Below are 13,743 nucleotides of genomic sequence, written 5' to 3' on the forward strand. Positions count from 1 at the left end.
TATCTTTATCAAGCTTCCAGATGGTGCCCAGATTGGGAAACACTAAAAAGCAGTGGTGACCTTTTAGCAAAGCTTCTGTAATAGTTCGAATGAGTTACAGAACATTCCACTCCATCAAATGACACTATAAACAAATCACTTCAAGAGAGGTTTGACTTTGCATGACACAGATGGACCAAGGCTTTCATGCTGTGAGCTGGGATAGAAACTCCACCCACAGCTCCCGTGTTGGATGGAGAAGCGTGGAGATTGGTTCAAGATGGTGGAGTAGAAGGACGTGCACTCACTCCCTCTTGTGAGAGCACTGGAATCACAACTAACTGCTGAACAATCATCAACAGGAAAACACTGGAACTCACCAAAAAAGATACCTCACATCCAAAGAAAAAGGAGAAGCTGCAATAAGATGGTACGAGGGGAGCAATCACAATAAAATCCCATAACTGCTGGGTGGGTGACTCACAAACTGGAGAACATGTATACCACAGAAGTCAACCCACTGGAGTGAAGGTTCTGAGCCCCATGTCAGGCTTCCCAACCTGGGAGTCCGGCAACAGGAGGAGGAATTCCCAGAGAATCAGACTTTGAAGGCTAGTGGGATTTGATTGCAGGACTTTGACAGGACTGGGGGAAACAGAGACTCCACTCCTGCAGGACACACACAAAGTAGTGTGTGCATTGGGACCCAGAGGAAGGAGCAGTGACCCCATAGGAGACTGAACCAGACCTACCTGCTAGTGTTGGAGGTCTCCTGCAGAAGTGGGGGGGGGGGGGTGGCTGTGGCTCACTGCGGGGACAAGGACATTGGCAGCAGAAGTTCTAGGAAGTACTCCTTGGCATGAGCCCTCCCAGAGTCCACCATTAGCCCCACCAAAGAACCTGTAACCTCCAGTGTTGGGTTGCCTCAGGCCAAACAACCAACAGGGACTGGAACTCAGTCCCACCCATCAGCAGGGAAGTGGATTAAAGTTTTACTGAGCTCTAAACCCAGAGCAACACCCAGCTCTACCCACCACCAGTCCCTCCCATCAGGAAGCTTGCACAAGCCTCTTAGATAGCCTCATCTACCAGAGGGCAGACAGCAGAAGCAATAAAAACTACAATTCTGCAGGCTGTGGAACGAAAACCACATTCACAGAAAGATAGACAAAATGAAAAGGCAGAGGACTATGTACCACATGAAGGAACAAGATAAACCCCCAGAAAAACAACTAAATGAAGTGGAGATAGGCAACCTTCCAGAAAAAGAATTGAGAATAATGATAGTGAAGATGATCCAGAACCTCGGAAACAGAATGAAGGCAAAGATCAAGAAAAAGCAAGAAATGTTTAACAAAGACTTAGAAGTATGAAAGAAAAAACACCTAGAAGAATTAAAGAACAAACAAACAGAAATGAATAATACAATAATTAAAATGAAAAATACACTAGAAGGAATCAATAGCAGAATAACTGAGGCAGAAGAACAGATAAGTGACCTGGAAGACAGAATGGTGGAATTGACTGCCACAGAACAGAATAAAGAAAAAAGAATGAAAAGAAATGAAGACCGCCTAAGAGACCTCTGGGACAACATTAAATGCACCAACATTTGCATTATAGGGGTTCCAGAAGGAGAAGAAAGAGAGAAAGAAACCGAGAAAATATTTGAAGAGATTATAGTTGAAAACTTCGCTAACATGGGAAAGGAAATAACCACCAAAGTCCAGGAAATGCAGAGTCCCAGGCAGGATAAACCCAAGGAGAAACACGCCAAGACACATAGTAATCAATTTGACAAAAAATAAAGACAAAGAAAAAGTATTAAAAGCAACAAGGGAAAAACGACAAGTAACATACAAGGGAACTCCCATAAGGTTAACAGCAGAAACTCTACAAGCCAGAAGGGAGTGGCACAATATATTTAAAGAGATAAACGGGAAGAAGCTACAACCAAGATTACTCCACCCAGCAAGGATCTCATTCAGATTTGATGGAGAAATCAAAAGGTTTACAGACAAGCAAAAGCTAAGAGAATTCAGCACCACCAAACCAGCTCTACAACAAACACTAAAGGAACTTCTCTAAGTGGAAAACACAAGAGAAGAAAAGGACCTACAAAAACATACCCAAAACAGTAAAGAACATGGTAACAGGAAGATACATATAGATAATTACCTTAAATGTGAAAGGATTAAATGCTCCAACCAAAAGACATAGACTTACTGAATGGATACAAAAACAAGACCCATATATATGCTGTCTGCAAGAGACCCACTTCAGACCTAGGGACACATACAGACTGAAAGTGAGGGGATGGAAAAAGATATTCCATGCAAATGGAAATCAACAGAAAGCTGGAGGAGCAATACTCATATCAGATAAAATAAATTTAAAATAAAGAATGTTCCAAGAGACAAGGAAGGACACTACATAATGATCAAGGGATCAATCCAAGAAGATGATAAAACAATTATAAATATATATGCACTCAACATAGGAGCACCTCAATACATAAGGCAACTGCTAACAGCTATAAAAGAGGAAATCAACAGTAACATAATAATAGTGGGGGACTTGAACACCTTACTTACACCAATGGACAGATCATCCAGACAGAAAATTAACAAGGAAACTCAAGCTTCAAATGACACAATAGGCAAGATAGACTTAATTGATACTTATAGGACATTCCATCTGAAAACAGCAGATTACACTTTCTTCTCAAGTGCACAGGGAACATTCTCCAGGATAGATCACATCATGGGTCACAAATCAAGCCTCAGTAAATTTAAGAAAACTGAAATCATATCAAGCATGTTTTCCAACCACAATACTGTGAGATTAGAAATCAATTACAGGGGAAAAAAAATGTAAAAAGCACAAACACATGGAGGCTAAACAATATGTTCCTAAATAACCAAGAGAAATCAAAGAGGAAATTAAAAAATCCTAGAGACAAATGACAATGAAGACACGATGATCCAAAACCTATGGGATGCAGCAAAAGCAGTTCTAAGAGCAAAGTTTATAGCAATACAATCCTACCTCAAGAAATAAGAAAAATCTCAAATAAACAATCTAACCTTACACCTAGAGGAACTAGAGAAAGAAGAACAAACAAAACCCAAAGTTAGTAGAAGGAAAGAAATCATAAAGATCAGAGCAGAAATAAATGAAATAGAAACAAAGAAAACAATTGCAAAGATCAATAAAACTAAAAGCTTGTTCCTTGAGAAGATAAACAAAATTGATAAACCATTAGCCAGACTCATCAAGAAAAAGAGGGAGAGTACTCAAATCAATAAAATTAGAAATGAAAAAGGAGAAGTTACAATGGACACCACAGAAATACAAAGCATCATAAGAGACTACTACAAGCAATTCTGTGCCAATAAAATGGACAACCTGGAAGAAATGGACAAATTCTTAGAAAAGTTTAACCTTCCAAGACTGAACCAGGAAGAAATAGAAAATATGAACAGACCAATCACAAGTAATGAATTGAAACTGTGATTTAAAATCTTCCAACAAACAACAGCCCAGGACCAGATGGCTTCACAGGTGAATTCTATCAAACATATAGAGATGAGCTAACACCCATCCTTCTCAAACTCTTCCATAAAATTACACAGGAAGAAACACTCCCAAACTTGGAAGTCCTACGAGGCCACCATCACCCTGATACCAAAACCAGACAAAGATACTACAGAAAAATAAAATTACAGACCAATATCACTGATGAATATAGATGCAAAAATCCTCAAAAAATATTAGCAAACAGAAGCCAACAACACATTAAAAGGATCATGCATCCTGATCAAGTGGGATTTATCCCAGGGATGCAAGGATTTTTCAATATATGCAAATCAATCAATGTGATACACCATATTAACAAATTGAAGAAGAAAAACCATATGATCATCTCAATAGATGCAGAGAAAGCTTTTGTCAAAATTCAACACCCATTTATGATAAAAACTCTCCAGAAAGTGGGTATAGAGGGAAGCTACCTCAACATAATAAAGGCCATATATGACAAACCCACAGCAAACATCATTCTCAATGGTGAAAAACGGGAACCATTTCCTCTAAGAACAGGAACAAGACAAGGATGTACACTCTTGCCACTATTATTCAACCTAGTGTTGGAAGTCATAGCCACAGCAATCAGAGAAGAAAAAGAATAAAAGGAATACAAATTGGAAAAGAAGAAGTAAAACTGTCACTGTTTGCAGATAACATGATACTATACATAGAGAATCCTAAAGATGCCACCAGAAAACTACTAGATGTAAGCAAGGAATTTGGTAAAGTTGCAGGATACAAAATTAATGCTCAGAAATCTCTTGCATTCTTACACACTAATGATGAAAAATGTGAAAGAGAAATTAAGGAAACACTCCCATTTACCCCTGCAACAAAAAGAACAAAATACCTAGAAATAAACCTACCTAAGGAGACAAAAGACCTGTATGCAGAAAGCTATAAGACACTGATGAAAGAAATTAAAGATGACATAAACAGATGGAGAGATATACCATGTACTTGGACTGGAAGAAACAATATTGTGAAAATGACTATACTACCCAAAGCAATCTACAGATTCAATGCAATCCCTATCAAATTACCAATGGCATTTTTTACAGAACTAGAACAAAAAATCTTTAAATTTGTATGGAGACACAAAAGACCCCGAATAGCCAAGGCGGTCTTGAGCGAAAAATACGGAGCTGGAGGAATCAGACTCCCTGACTTCAGACTATACTATAAAGCTACAGTAATCAAGACAATATGGAACTGGCACAAAAACAGAAATATAGATCACTGGAACAAGATAGAAAGCACAGAGATAAACCCATGCACATATGGTCAACTAATCTATGACAAAGGAGGCAGGGATATACAATGGAGAAAAGACAGTCTCTTCAATAAGTGGTGCTGGGAAAACTGGGCAGCTACGTGTAAAAGAATGAAATTAGAACACTCCCTAATACCATTTACAAGAAATAAACTCAAAATGGATTAAAGACCTAAATATAAGACCAGACACTATAAAACTCTTAGAGGAAAACATAGGAAGAACAGTCTTTGACATAAATCACAGCAAGATCTTTTTTGACCCACCTCCTAGAGTAATGGAAATAAAAACAAAAATAAACCAATGAGACCTAGTGAAAATTAAAAGCTTTTGCACAGCAAAGGAAACTATAAACAAGACGAAAAGACAACGCTCAGAATGGGAGAAAATATTTGCAAATGAATCAACGGACAAGGGATTAATCTCCAAAATATATAAGCAGCTCATGCAGCTCAATATTAAAAAAACAACCCAGTCAAAAAGTGGGCAGAAGACCTAAATAGACATTTCACTAAAGAAGATATACAGATGGCCAAGAGGCACATGAAAAGCTGCTCAACATCACTAATTATTAGAGAAAGGCAAATCAAAACTACAATGAGGTATCACCTCACACGGGTTAGAATAGGCATCATCGAAAAACCTACAAACCACAAATGCTGGAGAGGGTGTGGAGAAAAGGGAACCCTCTTGCACTATTGGTGGGAATGTAAATTGATACAGCCACTATGGAGAACAGTATGGAGGTTCCTTAAAAGACTAAAAATAGAATTACCATATGACCCAGCAATCCCACTGCTGGGCATATGCCCAGAGAAAACCATAATTCAAAAAGACACATGCACCCCAATGTTCATTGCAGCACTATTTACAATAGCCAGGTCATGGAAGCAACCTAAATGCCCATCGACAGATGAATGGATAAAGAAGATGTGGTACATACATACAATGGAATATTAGCCATAAAAAGGAAAGAAATTGGGTCATTTGTAGATACATGGATGGAATTAGAGACTGTCATACAGAGTGAAGTAAATTAGAAAGAGAAAAACAAATATCGTATATTAATGCATATATGTGGAATCTAGGAAAATGGTACAGATGAACCGGTTTGCAAGGCAGAAATAGAGACACAGATGTAGAGAACAAACGTATGGACACCAAGGGGGGAAAGAGGGGGTCAGGGAGATGGTGGTGGTGGTGGGATGAATTGAGAGATTAGGATTGACATATATACACTAATATGTATAAAATAGATAACTAATAAGAACCTGCTGTATAAAAAATAAATTAAATTAAATTTTAAAAAAAGAAAAATATAGAAGCAAATTTTACACTCCTATACTATTCATTTCAAGCTGAAATAATAAGACCAAGGAGTTCAATAAAAGTATTTCTAAAACAACACAGATATAACTGAGCTAAAGTTTAAAATACTAACTATAAAATAATCATCACAATAGATAGCACATATTGCATGTTTACCATGTATAATATACTATGCTAGAATCTTTAGATAAATTAACTTCTTTAATCTTCAAAATAATTCTGTAATTTTGTTTTATTTTTATCCCCACAGTAGAGATGAGGGCACTGAGATCGCCTCTGAGATTGAGAATAGCCTGTGTCCTCCTAATCACTATGTCTTCATCACTTGTCAACTTGGGGGAGAAGAAATACAAACATCACCAAGAGTCATCAGGGGCACTTGCAGGAAATTCACGTGCCTCCAACATTTATATATATCCTGTCTAGGCGGGGTTCCTCTTGGTTCTAAATCACTACAGTAAAAAGCTACTAATTGGAAAATGTTCTGTCCCTCAGGTGTGTCAGTTAAGGAAAAAAGTTTAAATCATTTTTTCAAAGAAGAGATACAGATGGCCAACAGACACATGCAAAGATGCTCAAAATCACTAATCATTAGGGAAATTCCAATCAAAACCACAATGAGATATCACCTCACACCTGTCAGAATGGCTATTGTCAAAAAGACAAGAAATAACAAATACTGGCAAGGATATGGAGGAAAGGTAACCCCCATGCACTGCTGGTGGGAAAGTAAATTGGTGCAGCCACGATGGAAAACAGTATGGAGATACCTCAAAAAATTAAAAATAGAACTAACATATGCTCCAGCAATTCCAATCCTGGGCATTTATCCAAAGAAAACAAAAATACTCATTCAAAAAGACATCTGCACCCCTATGTTCATTGCAGCATTATTTACAATAGCCAAGATATGGAAGCAACCCAAGTGTGCATCAATAGATAAATGGATAAAGAAGATGTGGTATATATATACAACTGAATATTACTCAGTCATAAAAATAATGAAATCTTGCCATTTATGACAACATGGATGAACCTAGAGGTTTTATGCTAAGTGAAATAAGTCAGACAGAGAAAGACAAATACCATATGATTGCACTTATATATGGAATCTAAAAAACAAAACAAATGAACAAATAACAAAACAGGAACAGAGTCATAGATACAGAGAACAAACAGGTAGTTGCCAGAGGGGAGGGAGATAGGGGGAGGAGAGAAATAGGTGAGGGAGGGTAAGAGGTACAAACTTCCAGTTGCAAAATAAATGTCACTGGTATGAAATGCAGAATGTGGAGAATATAGTCAATTATTATATAATATCTTTGGTGACAGATGGTAACTAGACTTTTGGTGGTCATTTTGAAATGTATAGAAATATTGGATCACTATGCTGTATACGAGGAACAAGCAAACAAACAACCTCACAGAAAAAGAGATCACATTTGTGGTTACCAGAGGTGGGGGTGGAGGAGGGGAAATTGGATGAAGGCAGTTAAAAGGTACCAACTTCCAGTTATAAGATAAATAAGTATTAGGGATGTCAAGTACAACACGATAAATAAATGAACACTGCTGAATGTTACATATAAAAGTTGTTAAGAGAGGTAAGGTTTCTCACAACAAGGAAAAACATTTTTTTTCTATTCCTTTAAATCTGTATCTATATGAGATAATGGATGTTCACTAAACTTATTGTGATAATCATTTCATGATGTATGTAAGTCAAATTACTATGCTGTACACCTTAAACTTATGCAGTGTTGTATGTCAATTATATCTCAATAAAGCTGGAAAATACATATATAAAAAAAAAAGATGATCAGCTTTTGGAAAGTTTTTTATGGGGAGATTATAACCCCCCAGTAGGTACATCAGTTTAAAAGTGGATCACATGGTAAAGCTCCTCCTGGACATTTGCAAGGAGTCCTATAAGCAGAAGAGGAGAGGAAGGGAGTCCTGAAAATGCAGTTGCCCAATCCAATGACTGATTTTGATAACTAAATTCCAACAGAGACTAAATTCCCACTCTTCTCAGTGAACTGCAGCTTTCCTTGTGCAAAGAAAACGTATGTTGTATAAATGTGCCAAGAAAAGCAAGACACGTAGATCTTTTCTCTTGAAAATGTACATTTAAATGAAATTGATCTCAGTTAATTGTCCAAAATGCATCTTCATCAAGATCCCGGAGTCCTGGGAAATTGATTACATTCTCCAATACAAGATCAAGGACATACCTCTGTCAGAAAGTCTGTGTTGAATATACACTTAGGAGAACAACTTTAATCCAAGTGGAATGTTTCCTGAGCATATTAGAGGGGCTCAGGTCCCAAAGGGCTGGTAATATAAGAATGTATGTCGACAGTCCTCGCGGAGAGTTGCCGCGGTTTCCTGCTTCAACAGTGCTTGGACGGAACCCGGCGCTCGTCCCCCGCTCCGGCCGGCTGCTCAGAGCCAGCCCTCGCCACCACCTCACAGCGCCCTCCGACCGCCCCAAGGTCCCCGCCGCCGTTACAGCGCTGCACAGCCACCGCCTCACCTCAGCCGGCCGCCATGACGACCGCGTCCCCCTCGCAGGTGCGCCAGAACTACCACCAGGACTCGGAGGCCGCCATCAATCGCCAGATCAACCTGGAGCTCTACGCCTCCTACGTCTACCTGTCCATGTCGTACTATTTTGACCGCGATGATGTGGCATTGAAGAACTTTGCCAAATACTTTCTTCACCAATCTCATGAGGAGAGGGAACATGCTGAGAAACTGATGAAGCTGCAGAACCAGCGGGGTGGCCGAATCTTCCTGCAGGATATCAAGAAACCAGACCGTGATGACTGGGAGAATGGGCTGAATGCAATGGAATGTGCGCTACACTTGGAAAAAAGTGTGAATCAGTCACTACTGGAACTGCACAAATTGGCCACTGAGGAAAATGACCCCCATTTGTGTGACTTCATTGAGACTCCTTACCTGAATGAGCAGGTGAAATCCATTAAAGAATTGGGTGACCACGTAACCAACTTGCGCACGATGGGGGCCCCTGAATCTGGCATGGCACATTATCTCTTTGACAAGCACACCCTGGGAAATAGTGATAATGAAAGCTAAGCCTTAGGCTGGCTTCCCGTAGCCACAGGAGTGACTTCCCTGGTCACCAAGGCAGTGCATGCATGTTTGGGTTACCTTTACCTTTTCTGTAAGTTGTACCAAAACATCTACAAGTCCTTTCCTTAGTATCATTCCTTCAAATAAAGTAATTTGGTACCCAAAAAAAAAAAAAAAAAAAAAAAAAAGAATGTATGTCATACAGAGTAAGGTTGGTCAAGAGGGTGCTTGTGAGAATTTTTTATAAGAAAAAATCTACTGCTAGTTTAGTAAAACCATGATTTCAATTCAATAGGGATTACTGGGTCTCAAAAACGATACCAGAGCCAAAAATGTCCCATTGGTTGGTTCTGTTTGGAAAGGTGATTTTCTAACAGAACATAATGTTATGCACCCCCAACCCTCCCAGTTATGGTGTGCACACGTGTGCACGCACACACACACACACACACACTTTCCCCTTCCTTTACAGATCAAGCAAGAGTATAAAGATACAGAGATGAGAATTTGGTTGGCTGATAGATAGATGGAAGATGCTGTCTCTGAAAATGACCTTCAGGGAAGCAGAAGATAAAAGATCCAGACTGATATTTGTAAGGAGGATACATTTGCCTAATAGCAAAATCGTGTAGACATCTTCCTAATCTTATGGAATGCAATATCCTGGGTGTTTGGCTATCTTCCCTCTCAGCATGTTTTAGTTTGGCAGAGGCCATGGGCTTCAGAACATACTAGTAAGCTTGTTAAAATGCAGATCCCTGGGCCCCAGACCAGACCTCCACTGAATCAGAACAGCTACAGTGCCCAGGAATCTTTCATTTCAGCCAGCCTTCCCAGGGGATTCTCATCCAGGTCATAGTTTGAGAACCACTATTGGAACTTTTGTTTTGGTAGATTGGTCAGTGCTAATAACATACCAGGAACTTTGTTCTGATTCTCTGTTGATGGTTAAGAGTGTTTATTTTACTAAAATAAAATGAATTATTTCAAACTTTTCACCTCAATGGGACGTTTGTTCCCATTTCCGGGTACCTTCTCTTTCTACAAAAAGGGACCCAATATTGAAGAATAATCTGCCATTCATTTGAGCAAAATTATCTCTTCTCTAGTTCTCCCTCTGTGTCATTTCCTACAAGATGTTCCTTTTCCTTTTCATGCCCTTGTTCTGTTGAATGCAGTACCTTGTTTCTTTTTTTTCTTCCTACCCCTTAAAAAAATCTTCAACCTCTGATTATTTATTTATTCCAACAATAGCTCTTGAGTTGGGTGAAAGTCTTAACAGTTCTTCAAACATGCAATGCTCCTCTGTATTTTTCATCAGAGATAACAAATATTATAAATGGGTTGCTCTGACTTCAAAGTTCCAATGAGAAAACCTTAGCTCTCTTAAATATACCCTCTGATTTATGGCAATAATAACAATTGTAATTTGAACTTATCTGATGCTTTCTTGGCAATTTTTCCTGGTGTCAGTAAGAACAACATATTTGAAGTCTGTTTTCTCAGAATGCCATACGCAGCTGTGTAATGTTTAGGAAATTAAAAGGAGACTGTATTTTAAATGTTTCTAGGCAGTTATTGTGGGACATTGTCTTATGGTGTTGTGGTATGTTGTGTGTGTGTGTGTGTGTGTGTGTTTCACTGAAAGATGTGCGGTGACCAACTTCATTTCATTCTGCCTGCGATGTGTTAATTTCTTTAATAAGCAAATCACCAAAATTGGCAATATAAAAAATAATTGATGGTTTTTGTGTTGATTTGGTTTGGGTTGCCCTAAAAAAAGACTGAGGTGGAGATTTGCTTTTAAGAATTTCATTGAGAAAAATTGGCGCAGGGTGGAGAGCCCTGGCTTGCACTGTGTCACAAGAACCAATTGTGCTCATCACTTCCCAATTCTGTTTTCAGTGACATCACATTGGTGGCTTGAAATTGGCCATATTGAGAGTATTTACACCACAGAAACTGGCAAATACTGCAAATCAGTGATCTGGAGAGCTGGCGGCTAGACATTTACCAGCACGCCACTGAGACCACATACAATGGTGCAATATCTAGGTTGGAGTGAGGGAACAGGATTGGAAACAGGAGAAGTTGCACTGTGATGTCATCAGAGCGAAGGCTTCAGTAAGCCCCAGGGGAGCTATGCAACTGAGATGGGCCTTTAGAGTTATCTCAAAAGGAGGTATGAGAGCCAGGTCTTTTCTCCCTATCGACTAGTCACGGGATGCAAGCTACCAGGGTAGAGGTGTCGGGGAGAGTGTTACGTTGAGCAAGACAATTCTGTTCAGTTGAAGGCAATTCAGTTCTTGGGGAGGGACTCAGCTTTGAGCTGAGAGCAGTCCATCCTCTTAAAAAATTTATTTCTAATCTACACACTTAAAAAAATTTATAATGGAAAAATCTAAACATACGATAAAATAGAAGAGTATAATGAACCCACATGTGCCTATCACCTAGCTTCAAACATTATCAATTCATGGCCAATCATTTTCATCTATTTCCCTTCCCCCCACTTCACTCCCCTCCCACCAGATTGCTTTGAGGTGAGCCCTGGAAGTCTTATGATTTCATCAGTATATATTTCACTGAGTCTCTCTAAAAGGTAGAGATGTCTTAATTTGTTTCAAACTCATTATAAGGTAAGTCTTCAGGATCACGAAGGCACCAAAATGAGTCAAATTTTCTTTCTCAGTCTCATACCATGCACTCTTATTTCCTGGAGTAAGAGTAGGAATTATTTCTAAAGTAGGTATATGAACAAACACATGAAAGAATGCTCAACATCATTAATCATTAGAGAAATGCAAATCAAAACTACAATGAGATATCATCTCACACCAGTCAGAATGACCATCATCAAAAAATCTAGAAACAATAAATGCTGGAGAGGGTGTGGAGAAAAGGGAACACTCTTGCACTATTGGTGGCAATGTAAATTGATACAGCCACTATGGAGAATAGTATGGAGGTTCCTTAAAAAGCTAAAAATAGAACTACCATACGACCCAGCAATCCCACTACCGGGCATATACCCTGTGAAAACCATAATTCAAAAAGAGTCATGTACCAAAATGTTCATTGCAGCTCTATTTACAATAGCCAGGACATGGAAGCAACCTAAGTGTCCATCATTGGATGAATGGATAAAGAAGATGTGGCACATATATACAGTGGAATATTACTCAGCCATAAAGAGAAACGAAATGGAGTTATTTGTAGTGAGGTGGATGGAGTTAGAGTCTGTCATACAGAGTGAAGTAAGTCAGAAAGAGAAAAACAAATACAGTATGCTAACACATATATATGGAATCTAAGGAAAAAAAAAAAAAGGTCATGAAGAACCTAGTGGCAAGATGGAAATAAAGACACAGACCTACTAGAGAATGGACTTGAGGATATGGGGAGGGGGAAGTGTAAGCTGTGACAAAGTGAGAGAGTGGCATGGACATATATACACTACCAAACGTAAAATAGCTAGAGGGAAGCAACCGCATAGCACAGGGAGATCAGCTCTGTGCTTTGTGACCACCTAGAGGGGTGGGATAGGGAGGGTGGGAGGGAGGGAGACGCAAGAGGGAAGAGATATGGGAACATATGTATATGTATAACTGATTCACTTTGTTATAAAGCAGAAACTAACACACCATTGTAAAGCAATTATACTCCAATAAAGATGTTAAAAAAAAAAAGTAGGTATATGGTGTCTTGAACGATAATAAATCAATCCTTTGGGGACATTTATCATGTGCCAGACACTGTACCAAGAACTCTGACATACATTATCTTCGGGGGACTCCCGTGGAGACGAATAATGGGTTCATCTTGGACAGCAGCAGTGTTGAACACGTCAGGGGATTAGTAGTGCCTAAAGAGGACTTCCAAGACTCTGATGGGGCATTGTTTTTTTCTGAGAATGCCCTCTTCCTTATTGAATCAAGTTTCTTAAAAAGTTATTTCAGCTAAACTTTATATATCAGCAGGAGTGATTCAAGCAGGAATAAGAACTAGTGAGACCAGCTTACCCATTTGAAAAAGGGTGATGCCTGTGAGGGTTTAAGGTAGAACCTGTCACATTCATTCTTGTTGTACCCCTTTGTCCAGATGAGAGACTTAAATTTGATGGTTGCAAGTCAACTGCTCAGAAAAGTTATCACTGATACAAATCAATGAAATATCGAACATGAGGAGTCAGAGTAGAAGAAAGAGATGGTTTTTTTTCCCCCTCTGGCATGAAACAGTGCTCTCTTTTATTCAGCCCAGATGCTAATTTCTATATCAAAAACATTGATTGAAGGGGCTAGTGATTTTGGCTCACACCCAAGTTTATTCAGGATCTTTCTTAATTAGGTTTGGGTGCACTGCCCGTGGCCAGGGTTAGGTCTGGCTCCAATCACCACATGCTCTCCACTTCATCACCGGCCAAGGAAAAAGGCAAGGAAATTGCTGCTTCTTTGTTTCTCCAGCCCATGAGTCTG

General features: G+C 39.1%; 1 pseudogene; it reads left to right on the plus strand.

The window, feature by feature from the left end:
• The first annotated feature begins 170 nt into the window (after window positions 1–170).
• On the plus strand, window positions 171–9,426 carry LOC133104185 (ferritin heavy chain-like; annotated as a pseudogene).
• Window positions 9,427–13,743: the final 4,317 nt, after the last annotated feature.

The sequence above is a fragment of the Eubalaena glacialis genome, chromosome 13, assembly GCF_028564815.1.
Source record: "Eubalaena glacialis isolate mEubGla1 chromosome 13, mEubGla1.1.hap2.+ XY, whole genome shotgun sequence".
Classification (NCBI taxonomy): Eukaryota; Metazoa; Chordata; class Mammalia; order Artiodactyla; family Balaenidae; genus Eubalaena; species Eubalaena glacialis.